General features: G+C 42.1%; 1 protein-coding gene across 3 annotated transcripts in view; it reads left to right on the top strand.

The window, feature by feature from the left end:
* The window catches only part of Oxr1 (oxidation resistance 1), a 146,910-nt gene that overhangs the window by 61,707 nt on the left and 63,857 nt on the right, over positions 1-21,346 (top strand). Inside the window, exon 1 of one of the 3 annotated variants that reach the window (XM_027431461.2) lies at positions 8,351-8,494. The exons of the other annotated variants lie outside the window; for them this stretch is intronic. The gene's annotated coding sequence lies outside the window, so the exon portion shown is untranslated. Of the gene's footprint in view, positions 1-8,350; positions 8,495-21,346 lie in introns of those variants that run through there. 3 annotated transcript variants of the gene reach the window in all.

Here is a 21,346-nt window from a genome sequence, read left to right as displayed (position 1 = left end):
TATGGGATTAAAGCCATGTGCCTCCACCTCCCAGCTGCCTACATTGAATCTTTTTTTTTTTTTAAGATTTCATTTATTATGTGTACAGCTGTCTGCCTGCATGCCAACAGAAGGCACTAGATCTCATTCAAGGTGGTTGTGAGCCACCATGTGGTTGCCGGGAATTGAACTCAGGTCCTCTGGAAGAGCAGTCACTGCTCTTAACCGCTGAACCATCTCTCCAGCCCGCCTACATTGAATCTTAAGGGCACCAACTGATTAATTTACAACAGAAAGTTGGGAAAGACTGATCTCAATAACTAGAGACCTAAGCTGTTGTAATATGGTCTAGTTAAAGAATGGACTACAAAAATGCATTTTAGTCAATGGAGAACTTTGGCCAAGGGCTAGTTATTAAATTCTACCATGGAACAAGTACAAATTTCACTAAGTATGATAAAGACATTTAAAAAATAAGTGCCCAAATCTTTAAAGTTTAGACACACATACTTAAGTACAAATGTCTGGAGTTTCCCTTAGGAATTTTCAGCAAAGAAAACTGTAAAGTTGTGCCAGTATAACAAAACCTTAAAAAAAAAAATTGATGCAAATGTGTCATTGGCTGTTGTATTGTGCTACTTTTGGGTGTGTTACAACTTTCCATAAACTTGTTTAAAGACCAAAAGTATTAGTTTTGTGCCTTAGCAATAATTAGATGGAAAAGAGAATTCTGATGTAGTAAAAGTGGCTTAGTCATTTACTTCCAGAAATCTTTCTTCAAAGCATTTGAAATACAGGGCAATTCATTTGCTCTGGAGTGATTTTAAACATCATCCTGTTGAAAGAGCTTAGAAATCTTTCAAGCATCATTCCTCAAAATGATGCCATGGTCGCTGGTACACTGTGAGTATGGACTCTGGCTTTGAGATTTCATGCTACGGTTACAACTTGAACACAAGTAAGACGCTGCTGCTGAACCAGCTGGCCTCTTTTCTTGTGGCCTGCCTCCCTGGCACCTTGCTTTAGTGGCTCACTGGTGGACAGCTGTGCTACCTACTCATCACAACCAAGCATGTACTAGAGAGTCATCCCATTGTGCTGAGTGTCTGTGCACTTAAGTAGACTAAGGCCTTTGAAGTATGTGACCAATTGGAGACCTTTAACCTGGAAGGTATTTGTCATATAGAAAGACACGCTGCCATTTAACAGCATATAAATCCCTCACTCTACTTGCCCACTCTAAAGTGTATCTAGTTTTCCTTCTGGAAAAGAGAGGTCAAATGAATTCCACACGTTATTAAAAATACAACCCCCTCTTAAGCTTATTATATAGCTGTGTTTGTGGTAGCCCCTTTAGAGATCCACAGGCTTCTTCTACAGAAACTGAGAGCAGTCATCAAACATGAGAAAATACATGCATCCAACATTCCCAGAGGCGGACATCATACTGCCTCCATGTGAACCACTCATGCCTGACTGGTTTAGCAGGCACCCTGGATTGACAGAGTGACTCTGGCAGACCAGTGTGGATTTGCTTTCAGAACCTCAAATACAAGCAGCCCCCCTCTGTATGATACTGTGTTTAAGGGATAATCTAGAAGATCTAAGTTGGATTTTTTATTTGTTTTTTGTTTTGGCTTTGGTTTTTCAAGACAGGGTTTCTCTGTGGCTTTGGAGGCTGTCCTGCAACTAGCTCTTGTAGACCAGGCTGGTCTCGAACTCATAGAGATCTGCCTGCCTCTGCCTCCCGAGTGCTGGGACTAAAGGCGTGTGCCACCACTGCCCAGCAAGATCTAAGTTTTTTTAAAATAAATATAGATTAGAAGTAATAAATGGGAATGTGAGCAGGCTGGTAGAGATGGCATTGGTTCTAACTCTGAGACAGAGTTACTGCTGCTCGATGCTGCCCCTTACACCACAGGCACACCCACCACCACAGGCTTCCTATTGCAGGAAGGAGCATCCATGGATGTGCATGATTTTCAACTTTGTAGACACTTGTTGTTTTTCTCCACCTTCTGTATTTTCCCATGCATGTCTAGTCCATAGCTTCTCTCTTACCCCTTCCCTTGACAAGAATAGCCTCTGCCTAATATTCTCTCTTGTTCTTTAGGCCTAAGCACAAGCAAAACCTGCAAGTCAATAATGCTCATTCCCTTGACAGGCTGCAAACATGCTCTACACACCCCTCAGCCCCTCAGGTGTCTGCTGTCCCGCACACTGTTGTAATTTCCCCATAAGAGATTGTAATTGGAATAATTAACATTGCCAACGTCTTTGCTCCTGTGAAGATGATTATAAAACATCACAGTATTTTGAGACCTAACATGTTTCTCTACTACCGTGGGTGGATTTGAGAGGGAGAATGATGTAAGGTTTCAAAGTCATAAGTACTATATTTCTGCAATCTTATTTCCTTTTTCTATTTGAAAAGTCATTACAGTTAAAGAAAAATCTTTAATGGATGTACTCACATGTAAGTTAGCGTTTTAGTGGACCTGTAAGTGGCTTTTGGTAAGATCAGACTCAAGGTAAGATCAGGAAGGAGCAAGGAATAAAAGTGAACTCATGTCATCTACTGGATTTGCCTTCTTAGTGGGGAAGCTGATAATATTACAGACAATTCAAAGGACAATCTGTAAAATGGGTCTATTTGTAGAAGGAAATCATTGCAATGAATTTGCAGGTGGGAGCACATTTTCCTCCTGCTGGCGAAATAGTCACTTCCGTGTCTATTGGACAGAATTTGCGCAGGTGAGAAAGCATTTGCCTACAGGCAAGAATGATTTTTGCATTGTTATTAGCTATCCAAACAAGGGAGTTATAAATTAGCTGCCACAGAATCTAAATCCCATGGCCCACAGCAGCACACTCGGGCTTCAAGTGCAAATGCCTTTTAACCAACTGTACTGTATCCCCAAGTACATGCCACACACTTAGAGACTCCCTCCTGCTGACATCCAAAAGTCCAAGCCCCTCAGGCTGACAGTCACAATTCAGGATCCAACCCCTTTCCAACATTTTCTGTTGTCCAGCCCAGCGCCCACCTACCCCACGTCATTTGGCTAAAATGAATGACTTTTCCCAAATTCTAATAGTCTTTCAGCCATTCAGAGATTGCAGTCTCTTCCCAGACGTGGCGATAGGCTTTATCAGCTCTTGCTAGGAACTCCTGTCTCAATTAGATTAGATTTTTTAATTAGTTGGGATTTATTATGGAATACCTGTGACTGCATTTTGGCTTGATCTTTGGACGGCCTGCTAAAGGAACTTAGTCAAAAACACCGGACGTCTCAATAAGTGTAACAGAGACAGAATTTGTAGAAGCTGCAGGTCACATGAATGCGATTTACGAGTTCACAATGGCATGACAGTTAGTTTAAAACTGGCTCTCTAAATATTCAGAACATTTCTTTTCGCTAGGGCCATCCTTTGGTTAATTACAGTAAGGAAAACTTCACCTCACCAGAGGCTTTAGAGTCTTGAGAACTCGGTGGCAATAGGGGCGTGATAGGAATATTTTATAGTCCCAGCATGGTTTAAGGCGGGTTTTGAAGAATGGCAACTTGTCTAGGCTTGAACAAGGATGTTAATATGATTGCTCGGGATTCTTAAAACAGGACGGGATTTTAAGATAGTAGTCAGAGATGTCTAGTGTGCATTTTGGTTGATGCTTTCTCAGGGGAGTTAATACCATTCAGAATCTTCCTAGATGGTCCACAAGGCTGGAAAGTAGTAAAGCCATATTATATTACTGTCACTTGCATTAATGGTTCCCAATCTCAAAGACAGACACATAAAGGGACAAAACATAGTAAGAGACATTGGCAAGGATGTCCACAGGCACTCTGGAGTGAACGAAAAATGACCTTCCTGCCATCCCCACATGGCATCAGGGATGCCAGGGCTGTGGATCTTTCTTTAGTTTACTTGTAATGCGCCAAGGTAAAGACACTGGGGTTACCCTATTCTTCTTTGTTCTTTATCTGATGCAATACTAACACCCCTAGAACCTATACATTTACTTTTGTATGCATGATGTAAACATCATCAAACTGGGGGAAAATGGCGGTCATATTAATGTCATTATTGGGTACGACACACAAAAAGATGATGCCATATGCCATATGTTGAATTTAACTCTATTTTAGGTTTCCTTCTAGTTTGAATCTCTGTGTCTTTGGATGACTCAGGTGTTAAAAGTGTGGATGTCAGCTAATGGACTGATTCGACTCTGTTCTAATGATGGCTTCATGAAAGTGCCAGCCTCAGATTCAATTGGTAAATTTATGTCTATCGGGAGGCAGGAGCTTTTGGAGGAAGTAGGCCACTGGGATGTATCTTATTTCCCTACTTCCTCTCCTCCTTCCTTCTTTTCCTCCTCCTCTCCCCCGTTCTTCCCTCCTCTCCCCTTTGTCTGTCTGTCTGTCTGTCTCCTTCCATGAAATGAGCGACTTCACTCCACACACATTTATAGCACAAAGTCCTCTTTCCCCACAATCCACAAACAATCTAAGCAACCATGAACCAAATTCTGAAAACTGGAGCCCAAATAAATCTTTCCGTTGTTTTTCATGTTTTTTTTTTTTCCCCACAGCAACAAGAAGCTGACTGACAGACATGATAATTAAGATTATCTTCCTGCTAAAATAATACTATTCACTGGGACCTTCATTAAGGGTGTCCCTGGCATAGGGATCTTTTATATTTGTTACTAATTTTTCAGATTAAGCATAGCAATGGTTTTCACCACGGCAGCTCATACATTACTTTTGCTGATTCTCTTCTGGAATTATTTTCCTGTCCCCACCCCCATCCCCACTGGTCTCCTTTCTTTCCCCATTAACCGTCTTCCTTCTGCATGTAAGGGTTCTTGTATTGGGTTCTTTTTATTGTATTCAAAGGACTCATGGCTGGTTCTTTCTTGGGAGAAAGTAGTTAGTATAACAACTTTAAAACATAGTAAGCCTTTGTCTAAAAATAACACAAACACACACTCTCTACACACACACTCATACACATACTCACACATACACACACACACACACACACACACACACACACACACACACAGAGAGAGAGAGAGAGAGAGAGAGAGAGAGAGAGAGAGAGAGAGAGAGAAAGAAAGAGAGAGAGAGAGAATAGCAAGTAATCCTTACTTTGAGAAAAAAAATCCAAGCTACAACATTTGATGGCACAGTCATCTATTACTTTGCAATTCAATTTGCCAAAGCATCTTAAAATGGATATATTAAGGTTACATTTGCTAAAACAAACAATCTTTTGAAGTTCAAATTCTGCCATGAGAAAATGTTTAAATACAAATTCTTTTTTCTCCATTTTTAAATTTAAATTAGAAACAAAAATTGTTTTATATGTCAATCCTAGTTCCCTCTCCCTCTCCTCCTCCACTGCCCACACCCCCCCCCAACTAACACCCTATCTATCCCATACCCTTTCTGCTCCACATGCAGGGTGAGACCTTCCATAGGGGGTCTTCAGAGTCTGTCATATCCTTTGGGGGCCTAGGCCCTCCCCCCTGTGTCTAGGCTCAGAGAGTATCACTCTATGTGGAGAGGGCTCCCAAAGTCCATTCCTATGCTAGGGAGAAGTACTGATCTGCTACAAAAGGCCCCATAGATTTCTGAGGCCTCCTCACTGACACCCACGTTCTTGGGGTCTGGATCAGGCCCATGCGGTTTCCCAGCTATCAGTCTGGGTACCAAGAGCTCCCCCTTGTTCAAGTCAGCTGTTTCTGTGGATTTCACTAGCCTGGTCTAGACCCCTTTGCTCATCAGTCCTCCTTCTCTGCAACTGGATTCCAGTTGAGTTCAGTGTTTAGTTGTGGGTGTCTGCTTCTACTTCCATCAGCTACTGGATGAAGGCTATAGGATGGCACATAAGTCAGTCATCAATCTCATTATTAGGGGAGGACATTTAAGGCAGCCTCTCCTCTGTTGCTTAGATTGCTAGTTGATGTCATCCTTACCGCCAGAGAAGCTAGGATACAAGGAAGACTCTAAGAGAGACATACATGGTCTTTCCCCCACCCCCACCCCCACCCCCGGAGAAGGGGAAAGGGACAAGGTCTCCTGAGCAAATTGTGAGCATGCGGGGAGGGGAGAGGGAACTAGGAGAATGAGAAGGGAGAAGAGGAGGGGTGGGGAGGACAGGAGGGAGCAGATAGGCTGGGGGAAGAATAGAGGAGAGCAAGATAAGAGATACCATAATAGAGGGAACCATTATAGGTATAAAGAGAAATCAGGCACTAGCTAAATCTCTGGAAATCTAAATACAAATTCTTAAAGAAATGTGTTTTTAAAATGTTAACCAAATACACACCACATTTAAACATAATATTTGAAAGAATACCCAGCACAGTTTCACAAGATCCCAAATCAAACTAAAACATACGCGTATCATAAAGTTAAATTTACCTGTCCTTATTCAAGACAAGCTACTATCCCCTTTCTGTAAAATCACAGAGATCAAATTCATTTCAAAGTTAGTTTTTTTAAATTTTTAATTTTTTTTCTTTTTAAAACAATCTTATTTTACATACCAATCCCAGTTCCCACTTCCTCCCCTCCTGCTCCCCCTACCACCTTCCCCCCAGCCCAGCCCCATCCACTCCTCAGAGAGGGTGAGGCCTCCCATGGAGGATCATTAAAGTCTGTCACATCATTTGAAGGAGAACCAAGTCCCGCCCCCCTGTATCTAGGCAGAAGGGGTATCTCTCCATAGGGAAAGGGCTCCAAAAACCCAGTTCATGCAGTAGGGATAAATATAGTTCCATTGCTAATGGTCCAACAAACTGCCCAGGCCACATAACTGTCACCACATTCAGAGGGCTTACTTAGTTTGGTCTTGTGCAGGTTCCCCCAGCTGTCAGTCCCGAGTGGGAGTCATTGAGCTCCCACTTGCTCAAGAGTTTTCAGAAAGCATCTATATGGCCGTCATTGTAACTTGAGAGCCATTCTATAGATGCTATGGTATTAATAATGCTCACACACGAGGGTAGCTACTAGCTAAAGAGGCGTCATTCTGTCAGCAGGGATCTACTCCACACACAGCTGTCTTCCCCCTTTAGCATATGGATACAAATCACACCTCCTTTCCAGTCCCAGATTCCTCCGTGCTAAGTTCAACTGTTAGAAAGAGGACTTCAGAGATGGGGTGTCTTAAACAGAGCCCCGGAGCTATTGGGTAAAGAATTTGAGGCAGAAAGAGCAAGCGCAGAAAGTCGTGTCTTAAACTAGCAGCAGTAGGCTCCCCTCCCCGTCTCTGTGAAGTGGACGCTAGGGCCAGTGGAAGAAGGCTGTCTACTCGTGGAGCACACCGAGTGCAAGGGTAAAGGGTCTTAGATAATGTGGCCAGATGCCGGATAAAATAAGCCTTAAAACGTGTTGTAAAAGTTCCTCAGGAATGCGATGTACTTCAGAGCGTGCTTAATCTCTCCTGAGGCCTCCTCAACCAGTATTTTCAGTGTGGGCTCTATTGACGTCTGAATCTGGACCGTGAAGGGGCATCCCGAGCATTGTGAGATTGTTGACAGCATCCTTGGCCTCAGCCTAGTGTATTCCAATAGTGCATCCTTGCTTTAGCAGTATCTCCAGACATTGTCCAATCATTCCTGTGGGTAGGGTTGCCAGATCTAATAAGTAAAACGAGGAGACTCCTAGGTAAATTTGAATCCCAGACAAACATCAAGTGACATTTTTTGATACAGACATGACCCATACAAATGCCATTTATCTGAAATATACCATTAACTGGGCTACTTGACCATCCGGGAACCCTCCTTGGGTAGATAGTTGAGAAATATTGCACCTCAAAACCCCTGTGTTATGTGTGTCAGTAAGTTTTGTTTGTTTGTTTTGGTTTTCTGAGACAAGTTTTCTCTAAATAACAGTCCTGAAACTCGCTCTGTAGACCAGGCTGCCCTTGAACTCACAGAGACCCTCCTGCCTCCTCTCCCGAGTGCTGGGATCAAAGGCATGAGCCCAGCCACACAGAACACTCCTGACTGACCCACCCAATGCTATCTCCTTCCTGGATTTACAGGCCTGAAGCCTCCTGGTTGCACAGGGCAGCTCCGTGACCTCTTCCACAGAGACAATGTGAGTTGTCTTTGAAATACCATGTGAGAAAACCTCATTGCCGTGGCTCACACAGGAAACAATATGTCTTCATTGCCCTGTCCAGGGATTCCTTACACGATACTGTCATGATACTCATTCTTCTCCGGAACATAATTTTACTAACAAGATGGAAAACTACAAGGGACAGAGCAAGAAGCCTGCAGGAACTCTGAATATTGCCTGTGTTTTGAATATTGCCTGTGCCTTGACTTCAAACGAGAAGCTTCCCTGAGAAGCTTGCCGACGGATACCTGTATCCAACAACAGACAAGTCCATGTTTCACGGGGCTGGGTGTGGCCTGAAGGTGGAGATTTTCAAAACTTGTCAGAAGTCCAAACATACATAGCAGAGGCTGAGTGCCTTGGAGAAAAAGGTACCACACAGTCATCGGTATATTTGTAATGAGAAGAAGGAAGCTAGGTTTATTCTTTCTGATTGGGTGGCTGTACAAAGAATCTCGGGTAAAATGTACAGAACAGAAACCATCCTGTCTTTCATTCAGTCAACAAATCCCAGTATCTGAGTGCCAGGAAGTAAAATAATCTCTGCTCTCTTTATAGTCCTCTAGAAAGACAAGGAATGAACAGGAGGCATTTTAATCTAATTTGAGTGTCAAAAACTGAAGAGAAGTCAGCACCAGCACTGGTCAAGCTCTCCAAAGAAGGCATTGAGAGAGGCAAATGGGAAGAAACGGATGTGATTTGACAAGGTGTTGGCTAAACTTCGCACTTAAAAGTAACATAAGCTGAGGTGACACACGGGCAGGTACAAATTGATAAATAAATGGCAGCAGAAAACCCTTCAGTGAGTGTCAGCAAGGCCACAGCCTGTTGGGAGGCTGTCAGTACACAGGGAACTCACTAGTGACACACCAACACCAGACAGGCAGGGCAGGGGGAGTCTCTTGAGGAAGCTGTCCATTGTTTTCAGGTTATTAGAAGGGCAAAGTTTAATTCCCATTGCACTTGCTCGATCACCATCAGTGAACTGGATTAAGAACAACAAAAGTGCCAGGCTCTAGAAATGTGTAGGCTAAGATTAACGAGGATGTGAGCACAGGATACCCATAGCTACTTAAAGTGAATGTAAACTCCTTGGTCCAGGAAACTGAGTTACTGGGAATTTTCATATGTGGCCGTAGCTTGGTAATACATCTGGAGTAATTGTGACATATTTGGGAAACATATACTGGGCCTTGTAACACACACACACACACACACACACACACACACACACACACACACACACACACACACACACATGGGATGAAATATGCTTGGAGTTTATGCTGTATTCAAATCTCAGCTTGCTACATTTGCAGTTCCTGAGAGTAGCTGTGTGATGGGTGGTTCTCTAAGGAGAGATCTGGGAATCTAGGTTCACTTAGAGTCCTTTGCTGCTTCAGCTTCTTTCCCTTCTGCCACCTCTTGGTACAGAGTGACAGAAGATAACCAAAAGGACAAGTAAGGAAGATAAAACATCTAAATACGTTCAGTCCAGAAATAATGTGCCTAACGCTGTCCATATTATCTAGCATGCTCTCTCTATCCATCCGTAAAGTACCAAATAGGCATCGTTTGGGCTTGTTTTACATCAAAGTTAAAAATTCAGTCAACCAATCCATCAAAAACAGTTGTAATTGCATCTCACAGTTGGATAACCATGGTCATCCTAGTGCTTGGGTGGACTGGGGGAGGAGCAATTAATGCCTGAGTAAAATGTGGATGGAAATTTGATGTGTGAGCACTTCCTAGGAATTCTGCCTGGCTCTTCTCCCAATGGAGATACCCTGAACTTACTGGCCCTTGTCTACCTCGCCTACTAATGAAGCTGAGCTAGACAGACAGGCTTGAGGTTAAGGTTGCTGCTAACTCAGAGAAAACCTTGGGTTCCAGCTCCAGACACCTCTTCCCCGCCAGAGAGAGAGAGACAGAGAGAGACAGAGAGACAGAGAGACAGAGAGAGAGACAGAGAGACAGAGAGAGAGAGAGAAGAATTGAGACTTTCTTTGTAGTTCTGAAAGGCAAATTCCTTAAACCCTTTCTGGTATAGTTTTAGATAAAACAAGTATGTGCATTCTGAAACTGGAGTTTTGAAAACAAGTTTAATAACTTCAAATTCATATTTTTCTTTATTGTAAAGACACTTATTGAGAGACCTGGGGTGGTTTGAAGCTAAAGTCTTACCATGTCAATCAATCACAGATACTTGATAAATTTCTTCCCACCTTTAGTGCCTCTCCGTTTTTGGCTATCTTGTTTCTGGTTATGTTACTTAGGGAGGATCCTTATTGGTGTACATGAGACCAATTTCTGTCTTGCAATCTCCAAATATTCTTCAGAGTGTAGAAATGGCAGAGGGTGCCTGAAAAGCAAATGTGTTAGCCTGACAATATCAATCAGGACGTCTTCCGTGTGCCAATCTTGCATAGGACTTAATAACGCAAACCAAACATTGTTAAAACCTTTCTGGGTAAGCTAAGTTTCAGTTCCAGTATTAAATGGACTCCTAAACCTCAGTGACTTGCTATATAATGTCTTAATTTCTCAATATTCATTCTACAAAATGATTCAGGGATCCAAATTCATCTTGCTTCTGCACTGCATAGAACATATTCTCTATTGGGTACTGAGGCAGGGGGTAGCATTGTGGATTGTGACCCCCTTGGGATCTTATACCAGACATCCTGCACCTCAGGTCCATACGATTCATAACAGTGGCAACATTGCAGTTATGAGGTAGCAATGAGACAATTCTATGGTCAGGGGTCACCACGACATGAACTGTATTAGAGGGTTACAGCATTAGGAAGGTTGCAAACCACTGCTGTGGAGAGTAAAATGATGCCTGTCACACATGTGTATAAAGCATATATGTTAATTCCTGCTCAGTGACTGCCAGAATTAATCTCATAATTTAGTGTAGGAGTGAAATAAGGCAAAGATGTAAAAAATCACTTGGAACACCTGTGGAGTAGCGGCATCTTACACTTGGCTAATAGTTTAAAAAGTCCAGACTCATGACTTCTCCCTTTATTAGCCTCGCATTGGTGTCTCTGCGGATAGCTGGGAAATTTGCTTTTTACAAAGTCCCACAGCTGATTCTCATTACCAACAGGAAGTTCCGAGAGCTAGAGTTTTTAATTGCAGAGAAAATGAGGGTTTAAGATGATTGTGTCTGCAGTATTGGGCTGGACTGAGGAGGAGAGAACTAAAAGCTTCAGAGTTCCCTTTATAAGGTATTTAATGAGAAAGCGTTGTGTCCCTGTATCATGCTGCCTGTTAGCAGGGCTAGCCCAAATCCAGTTTGCTTACAATATTTTAATGTCTGTATATTTTAAGACTCTCATCCCCACCCCTTCCTTCCTGATCCCCGGACTACTTAGGAAACCAAGTATAGAGTGACAGCAGGCCAGTCCTTATTCAGTTTAATTAGTGATTGTCACTGTGGTGTTAACCCCAGTGCCTTTGGCAAAGGATGTGATGGGTGGAGAGCCTTGCTTGCTTCTCTGTGAGGTAGCCAAAGGGTCAGATTCACCTGCACGTGCCTTAGAATAGCACAGACTGTAGCCTTGAATATGGATGTATCGCTGTGTCTGCTTTCTTCTGGGGAGATGAAGAAATAAAAATAAATCTAGAATAGCAGGAAGTGCCCAGAGCCTGATCCGTGTTCCAGGCACCGCTGGATCATTAATGGATGACTGTCCGGGTTTTTTTCCTGGATGCTGCCCTTTATGGTGCACTCACCTGACCTTATCAGCATTGTTCTCGGGTGCTGTTGGGACCAGAAGGGTGGGGAGCAGGGAAAGAAGGCGGTTCTTCAATGTTCAGTCCTGTCAGCTTGCTGCTCCTGCAGCCTGGCTGGGCGGCGTGTTCATGGAACGCTTCCCGACTCTGCTCCCTTCCTGAGAGAGACGGACAGGCTTGAAGACAGGCTCCAGTGTCATCGTTACACTCCAGTGTGTCTAAGGCTGAGACATCCATCACCAGGTTCAGGGTCCACCCATCTCCACGACTGCCTTCCCTTAAGGGGGCAGGGCTTCAGTTCCACAGGGGGCATCTGGAAACATAGATTTTGGCATAAAAGCAAGTTAAATAAGTGGCAACCGAGTTAGGTTCTCCCCAAACTATAGCTGCCCTTTCTTTTATACTTTTCATTGTGTTCTTCATTTAAAAAAATATACAAATCCAAAGACAGAGAAATAATTTTTTAATAATTCTAACCTAGAGAATCCCCAAGTATAATTAAATATCATATATTTAAATATTTTAAAATATCCAAGTGTCTGAACTTAACATTAAAATGAGGTATTTAATATATTGCAAATGTAGCCGGATGGTGTTGGTGGCGGCGGTGGCGTACGCCTTTAATCCTGGCACTTGGGAGGCAGAGGCAGGAGGATCTCTGTGAGTTCGAGGCCAGCCTGGTCTCCAGAGCGAGTGCCAGGATAGGCTCCAAAGCTACACAGAGAAACCCTGTCTCAAAAAACCAATATATATCAAATGCTTTTCTAAGTTTTTAAGATATGAGTATGGATATTTTATTAATAAATAGAGTAAATTGGAATAATATGGTCTTATTATAGAGCAGAGAGGAGGAGAAATGCAATGAGAGTAAAGAAATGGGCCCCAGGATGGAGAGGTGTGGGAACACACCACAGCTGTGAACGCCGCCCACCCACCGATACACACTCTACCACAGCCACAAAGAACCAGGCAGAAACCTGTGCTAGACAGGGGAACTGGAATGTTTGCCTGCACAATTTAACATTCCTCCCCGGAGATTCGGGTCACCCAGTTCCTTTGTTGGGTTCTCCCAACAGTAGCTAGGTATCACAGCACCCTTGGCATTTCCTCAGTGAGTTGAGTGAAATTGATCCAGAAGCCCCCGGAAGCTGCCCCAACTCCAGGTATGGAATATGTAAGTCTGTAATTATGTAGTTGTAATGATTACCCTCAGGAGGATGTAAAGACAGCACTACTGAAATAATTCTATGTTAAGTTGATGCCAATTACTGTGACCTGGGTTTTAATTATAACTCTTTAGGATGGTTTTGCTAGGCCCCCATTTTGCTTCCCCGACGTGGAAGTGGTTTCCTGGTAAGTGTGGGAACTGGCGCTTCTTAATACTCAGAATTCAGAAAAAACGGTTGCTTGGCACATAGTGGGGATGGCAATGGTTATAAATGCAGGGCAATCCCACTGGGTCCATTCCTACTCTACTGAAAGGCCATAGGGAAACTTTAGTGTTGTGATCATAGTTACAGCTAAATAATATGATCTTCCTGTCTGGTACTTTGACAGAGTAGGGCTCTCCCATTTTGTGAGTGTAGCCTTTTTGTGGACAGAGACCCACTAAGGGAGGAGGGGTGTTAAAAAAAAAAAACAGTTAAAGTTCAGAGTAGTCAGAGTTTGGCCCTGTACCAAGTCAGGCTGTAGGCTAACTGACTGACTGTGCAAGATACATCCCCTGTTTCTTAATGCTTTTGAAGCATCTTTGCTCAAAGTCGGTTTGGTTGGTTCTATCACTGTTTCTGCGTCTCCCATCAGAAATTTGAGTGCTGACATTTCTATGCCATAATAGTTGCCAGGTAGATGTTCTAACATAGTCTGACTTCTTGAGGATCCAGGTTTTATGTTTCTTTTTTTTTCTGTGTTTATTAATGAGAATATGAATTGCATTTTACCATTTTGTGTAAAGATTTGCCATCAGATGCCCACAGCTCAGGTACTTCAATTTGAGACAAAGTCTAGATTTTTCTGCTCTCAGGGAAAATCCCAGTTCTCCAAGATCCATTAATTTCATTGGAATCAGGAAGTATTTCGGAAAAAAAAAAAGTAACAAACATAGCAGTGAATCTATTCCCAATAGTTTCAGTGAGACAGGAAAAATATCAGGAAAGGGTTATTAATAGAAGAGCCACGTGATGTCAGATTTACAAGAAGATAGGATGTGAGCTTGATTGGGAGAGCTTGGCAAAGTGACTGGCTGGTGCCATTGGGACCTGGGAAAGGACCACAAAGACGATATTAGCCAGGACTTCGTCAGCCATGTCAAACTTAGAAGTTAGGTGACAGTTTCCTTAACATAGAAATAGCCCAGCAGGAAAACTTGAAAGATACAAAGCGATCTGTTTTGGAGATGTAGTTCTGGTTATTTTCAAATGATGGAATATATCACTTTGGGGTATAATAATAAAATCAGAGTGAGTTTTCTAGTTTCCTCGTCATTGTTTTGTTTTTCTTTTTGTTTTTCCAAGTTCCTGCTTTCAGAAAAAAAAATGTCTTACTTGATGAGCTAAGAGATTTGGCTGAGTGGTAAAGCATTTGCTGATATTAATTAGAGATGTAAGATATGATCCACGGACAACTTTTAAAAAAGTGTTCCTTGAAACTTTCATGTTTAAAGATAAGTTACTGATCTTATTTTAAACAATAGATACTGCAGTTGTTTCCAAAATCAAAAGAACAATCCGTCCTTAGAGTGATGGTGTCAGGGGAGACTTTCTTTAAATTGTGGGGTCTAAGAGAGCTGTTCTTTAATTAACTAGTGATGTCAGTACATGTGTGCACACAGCTCCAACCAATGAGCTTTTTCTGTGAGTTTTTCACATCCTAACTTTTGCTAAATAAATGTCATACAGTTGAATACTCACAACCCAGCTGTGTTCAGTAGATTACAATAAATTCAGTTCCAAAACTAAATCAACAATGAAGTTGCTCTAACATCTTTTAGTATAAAAAGACTTTGGTAGACATAAATTTAAGCCAAACAGTGGATACAGTAAACTTCCATTTGTGCTTTAAAATAACAGAATACACATATCTACATACACAGGGGCTCACACTAGTGCTCATATACATGATTTTTGCAAAGAGGTGAAAACCTACAATATAGCTTTTTACACTCCCTGAACTTTGTCTTATCGTGTGTGTCTCTCTCTCTCTCTGTGTGTGTGTGTGTGTGTGTGTGTGTGTGTGTGTGTATTTCCCTTTTCTTTTAAAAAGCTAGTGAAAAATTTACATTAGGGACACAAAATATCACTAAGGAAAAGGCAGGGTAGACCGCCTTTTCTAGGAATAAAATATGGCCATTGTGTTTGACTCGTTAAGGCAAGAGGGTAAAATTTACTGTCTGGTCGATGAAAACACGTATTGCATTTCCACAACTTTTTCCTGATTGGAAATTCCACATATATGTCAGAATTATTTTAAAATTGCGGCCACAGAATACTAACTTGATTATGAGGTCTTCTGTACTAGTTTCTTCCTTTTTGGAAAAAGACTTTTATTTCTATCTACGTATATGCATGCTGTTTGCCAAATGCGTGTAGGTGCTCTTGGAGGCAGAAGGTGGCATCAGATTCACTGGAACTTTAGTCAACGGGTGGTTATGAGATGACCAGTGTGGTTCTGGGAACCAAACTTGGGTCCTCTGGAAGAGAAGCAAGCTTTGTTAACGGCTGAACCATCTCCCCAGACTCTGTATTAGCTTCCTATACAATTATCTAATAATTGTTGTAATAAATGTTCTAAAATAACTCACATTTACTAAGGTACTACTCCAGTCATCTCGGCACGTGGAAGGTTTGTGCATGTGTGGTGTGCGTGTTCATACTTGTGGGCTAGGGTAGGAGTTTTTCCTTAGGAACTGTAAACTTTGTTTTTCTTTATTCGGACAGGGTCTCTCACTGAGACCTGGGACTCCACAATTAGGCTAAACTTGCTGGCTAACAAGCCCCAGGGATCTACCTGTCGATGAAAGTACTGGGATTAAATGTGTGTGTGTGCGCGCATCCCTGTGACCAACTCTTTACATGGATGCTGAGGCCTGAACCCAGTTCCATGCTTACACAGCAGACATGTCACCATTGAGCTATCTCTGCAGCCCTGGCTCATTCTTTTTCATTAAGTCTTCTCAACTTTTCTGTTGTCACAGGTAAGGAGTCCAAAGGGCTGAGTGGTTGAGCCTGTTGCTTCCCATTACACTCCTAGTAGTGTGAAAGACAACCTAAGGCAGGCCTTGGGGCCTATGTTCTTAATAATGAGGCGACATTGCATGCTTAGCCATGTATACTATGTTCCAGTGACCTAAACTGATAGACAGATTACCCCTGCAGGGAAAGAATGGATTGCGCCCAGTGAAGTAAGAACGGGTGATTGAGAAATAACAGCTTTTTATCTACTAAATATTTTAACCAGAGCCGAGCAACAGGAGTATAACAGTCTCACAACTTCCTAGAAGACAGAATAGACTCATTGAATTTTGTTTTTAACCTATAAAAAAACATTCTAATAAGCTATGCGAACATACTGTGTGAAAATGTAAAGGCAGCCCCTCCCATGCAACTTTAGTTACTTGTGTCAGAAAGCAACAAGAACCCTGTCTTTTTCCACTTTTCCTTCTTTTGATACAGGAAGTTGAATCAGGGGCCTTGTGTATTGTAGTGCAAGCTCTGCACCATTGTGTCATATCCCCAATTCCTTACACAAGCACAAGCATCTCTCTCTCTCTCTCTCTCTCTCTCTCTCTCTCTCTCTCTCTCTCTCTCTCCTTCTCTCTGTCTGTTTCTCCTCCCTCACTCTGTGTGTGTGTGTGTGTGTGTGTGTGTGTGTATTGATTCATAGTTTCACCATGCTCCAATCTGACTTTGAACTCATTTTGTAAGACAAACAGACTTTTAACGTCCCAACTTCCTGCTTCTGCCTCCCAAGTAGCTAAGATGACAGTTTTGAAACCCCAGGACTAGCTACTATTTTCTTGTATGTGCTAAGAAAATTTTATATGTGGATACATAGACTTTGTTCCATTTTCAAAAACAGAAGCATAGAATAGGAGGTATTCTGAACCTTGCTTCCCCCCCCCCCCCACACTTACTAACCATACCAAGAAATCTTTTCTTCCATTTAAATCTTACTATGTAGCCCAGGCTGGCTTCAGCAATCCTCCTGCCTCAGCTTTCTGAGTGCTGGTTTTTACAGATACATGCTACTATGTCCAGCAAGAACAAATGGTTTTTAATTTTTGAACACATCAACATCTTATTCATTTGTTCATCACCATTTAAAGTGTTTTTAATATTTTGCTATTGTAAACAGGAAACTCTATCATTTCAGATATAAATAGGACCTATAGTAAGAGGTGTGCTTGTTGAATTAAAAAAAAAAATATATATATATATATATATATATATTAATAATATATATTTGGCATTCTGCCAAAATGTCCTCTGCAGGCCTGTTGTTTACAAAACCAGTAGTTTCTACACACACTGTCACCAAAATGCTATTAAGGTTTTATTTTTTTCCTTCATTATTGTAATAGAAGAAACTAGCGTTTATTGGCAGCTAAACTGCATTTCACTGACTAGAAGTGATTGTGTTTTCTTGGGTTGTTTCTGGTGTCACTGCTAAGGGTCTTGTCAAATGGAGGACTGTGAAGATTCCCTGCACCTCCCGTGTTCCTCTAAGAGTTCGATGGGTTTAGCTCTTACAGTTCTTTCTTTGAGCCGTATTGAGTTAACATGTGTGTTTGGTATGAGGGAGGGGATCTAAGCTCTTTCTTTGGCATGTGGGTACAGGCAGCACTGCAACCCCCCATACCCCCATACACACACCCGTTGGATGTCATTGGCATCCTTGTTGAAAGCCAGTATCATTAAAAGTTTATTTGTTAATGCTTCATCCTATACCACTGTCTCGGTGTCCATCTTTATGCCAAAGTGCAATTTGTAACTTTATGCTTGCAAACTCATTGTTTTAAAATACAAGACCTCTTGCTTTGTTCTTTTTTACTTTCCTCATTTTAAAATTGGCACTTTGCACCACCTTGAGATATCATATGAATTTGAGGATAAGTGGTTCCATGGCTGCAAAGATGATAGTTGGAAGTTTAATATGGAATGTTTTGATATGTCGATTAGAAACTGTCATTTTAACACTCTTTTTTATGTATTCAAGAGAAATGTGTCAGAAAAGAAACTTAGCTGCATAGATTGTTAATACTAACCGTCAGATCAGGAAACTCCCAATATCCAAGAAGTGATGAATGAATGAATGTGGTCTCTGTCCAGGGGAGCATTAGGAGATGTACAGACACCCCTGCAGCATGAAAAAGGCCTGGTGTTGTGGAATATTATTATTTTAAGATGCGTTGCGTTTGTTTATGCTGTGGAACCTTTGTTTTAATGATGCAAAGATGTGTTGCATTCTTTTATGTTGCATTTGTTTAACTCTGTGAAGCTGTGATTTTTAAAAATTTTTTATTTTTATTTTTTGCCTGTCTAAAACACCTGATGGTGTAAGAGCTGAACTGCCAATAGCAAGGCAGGAGAGAGGACAGCTGGGGCTGGCCAGCAAAGAGATTAAATAGGAGCAGAAATCTGGGAAGAAGAAGAAGAGGGAGGAGGTTCTAGGGGCCAGCCACCCAGCTACATAGCCAGCCATGGAGTAAGGGTTAAAGTAAGATATACAGAAGTAAGGAAAGGAAAGAGCCCAGAGGCAAAAGATAGATGGGATAATTTAAAATAAGAAAAGCTGGCTAGAAACAAGCGGAGCTAAGGTCGGGCATTTAAAAGCGATAGTAAGCCTCTGTGTCATGATTTGGGAGCTGGGTGGGAGGCCCCCCAAAATAATGAAAGAGGAAAAAAAAAAAACCCAACCAACTACAGCCTGGGACTGGCACATGAGCTGAAAGAAGCCGGACCTCAGAGCCAATCGTATTGTTCAGCAAAGCAATTCCCCAATGGTTGCTTGGGGCCACAGGTAGAATGGGAGTGCCTAACAGTTGAGCTTATTTTCACATGATGGGCTGTTAAAGACAAAGTTGCTCACAATATTTCCTCAGTCTATACACTTCGAACAGGTGGATTTTATGGTGTGTAAATTATACGCCAGCAAATGCAATCCCCATCAAAATCCCAACACAATTCTTCACAGTTCTTGAAAGAACAATTCTCAACTTTCTATGGAGAAACAAAAGACCCAGGATAGCCAAAACAATCCTGTACAATAAAGGAACTTCTGGAGGCATCACCATCCCTGACTTCAAGCTCTATTACAGAGCTATAGTCCCGAAAACAGCTTGGATTTGGCACAAAAATAGACTGGTAGACCAATGGAATAGAATTGAAAACCCTGATATTAACCCACACACCTCTGAACACCTGATTTTTGACAAACAATCCAAATTTATACGATGGGACAAAGAGAACATCTTCAACAAATGGTGCTGGCATAACTGGATGCAAACATGTAGAAGATTGCAGTTAGGCCTAGGCCTTGAACAAAACTTAAGTCAAAGTGGATCAAAGATCTCAACATAAATCCAGCTACACTGAACCTATTAGAAGATAAAGTGGGAAATACCCTTAAATTAATCAGTACAGGAGACCACTTCCTGAACATTACACCAGTAGCACAGACACTGAGGTCAACAATTGATAAATGGGACCTCCTGAAACTGAGAAGCTTCTGTAAGGCAAAGGACACAGTCAGCAAGACAAAATGGCAGCCGACAGACTGGGAAAAGATATTCACCAACCCCACATCTGACAGAGGGCTGATCTCCAAAATATACAAAGAACTCAAGAAGCTAGTCTCCAAAATACCAAATAACACAATTAAAAAGTGGGGTACAGAACTAAATAGACAATTCTCAATAGAGGAATCTAAAATGGCTGAAAGACACATAAGAAAGTGTTCAACATCCATAGCCATCAGGGAAATGCAAATCAAAACAACTCTGAGATACCATCTTACTCCTGTCAGAATGGTTAAAATCAAAAACACCAATGACAGGTCATGTTGGAGAGGATGTGGAGAAAGGGGAACATTCCTCCACTGCTGGTGGGAGTGCCAACTTGTACAGCCACTTTGGAAATCAGTGTGGCGACTCCTCAAGAAAATGGGAATGAGTCTACCACAAGATCCAGCAATTCCACTCCTAGGCATATACCCAAAAGAAGCACATTCATATAACAAGGATATCTGTTCAACCATGTTCATAGCAGCACTATTTGTAATAGCCAGAAACTGGAAGCAGCCTAGATGCCGCTCAACCGAAGAATGGATAGAGAAAATGTGGTACATTTACACAATGGAGTACTACTCAGCAGAAAAAAACAATGGAATGTTGAAATGTGTAGGAAAATGGATGGAACTAGAAGAAACCATTCTGAGCGAGGTAACTCAATCACAAAAAGACAAACATGACATGTACTCACTCATATGCGGATTTTAGACATAGATTAAGAATTACCAACCTACAATCCACACTGCCAAAGAAGCTAATAAACAAGGAGGTCCCTAAGAGAGACATACATGGTCCCCTGGAGAAGGGGACAGGTTCAAGATCTGCTGAGCAAATTGGGAGCACGAGAAGAGGGGGGAGGGAGCTAGGAGAATGAGAAGGGAAGAGGAGGGATGCCGAGGACATGAGGGAGCAGAAAGTATGAGTCAGGGGAAGAATACACGATAACAAGAATGGAGATATCATAATAGAGGGAGACATTTTGGGGTTACAGAGAAATCAGGCACTAGGGAAATGTCTGGAGATCTACAAAGATGACACCAGCTAACTATCTCAGCAATGGAGGAGAGGCTACCCTAAATGCCCTCCCCTGATTATGAGATTGATGACTGACTTATATGCCATCCTATAGCCTTCATCTAGCAGCTGGTGGAAGTAGAAGCAAACACCCACAACTAATCACTGAACTGAACTGGAACCCAGATGCAGAGAAGGACCAGTGAAGAGCACAGAGGTCCAGACCAGGCTGGTGAAACCCACAGAAACAGCTGACCTGAACATCTGTAAACTCTTGCTCCCGAGTCTGATAGCTGGGATACCAGCATGGGACTGATCCAGACCCCAGGAACATGGGTTTCTGTGAGGAAACCTCAGAAATCTACGGGACCTCCTGTAGAAGCCCAGTATTTATCCTTAGCATAGGTGTGGACTTTGGGAGCCCATTCCACATAGAGGGATACTCCCTGAGCCTAGACACACGGGGGTGGGCCTAGGCCCTATCCCAAAGGATATGATAGACTCTGATGACACCCTATGGAAGGCCTCACTATCCAGGAGGAGCAGAAAAGATATGTGACAGATAAGGTTTAAGTTGGGGGGCAGGGTAGGGGAGAATGGGTGGGAGAAGGGAACTGGGATTGTCATGTAGAACAATCCTGTTTCTAATTCAAATAAAAAAGGTTGGGAAAAAACGAGG

Source organism: Cricetulus griseus, chromosome 10, assembly GCF_003668045.3.
Source record: "Cricetulus griseus strain 17A/GY chromosome 10, alternate assembly CriGri-PICRH-1.0, whole genome shotgun sequence".
In the NCBI taxonomy this organism is placed as follows: domain Eukaryota; kingdom Metazoa; phylum Chordata; class Mammalia; order Rodentia; family Cricetidae; genus Cricetulus; species Cricetulus griseus.
The sequence above is the reverse complement of the archived record's forward strand: the minus strand, read 5'-3'. Positions and strand labels throughout refer to the sequence as shown.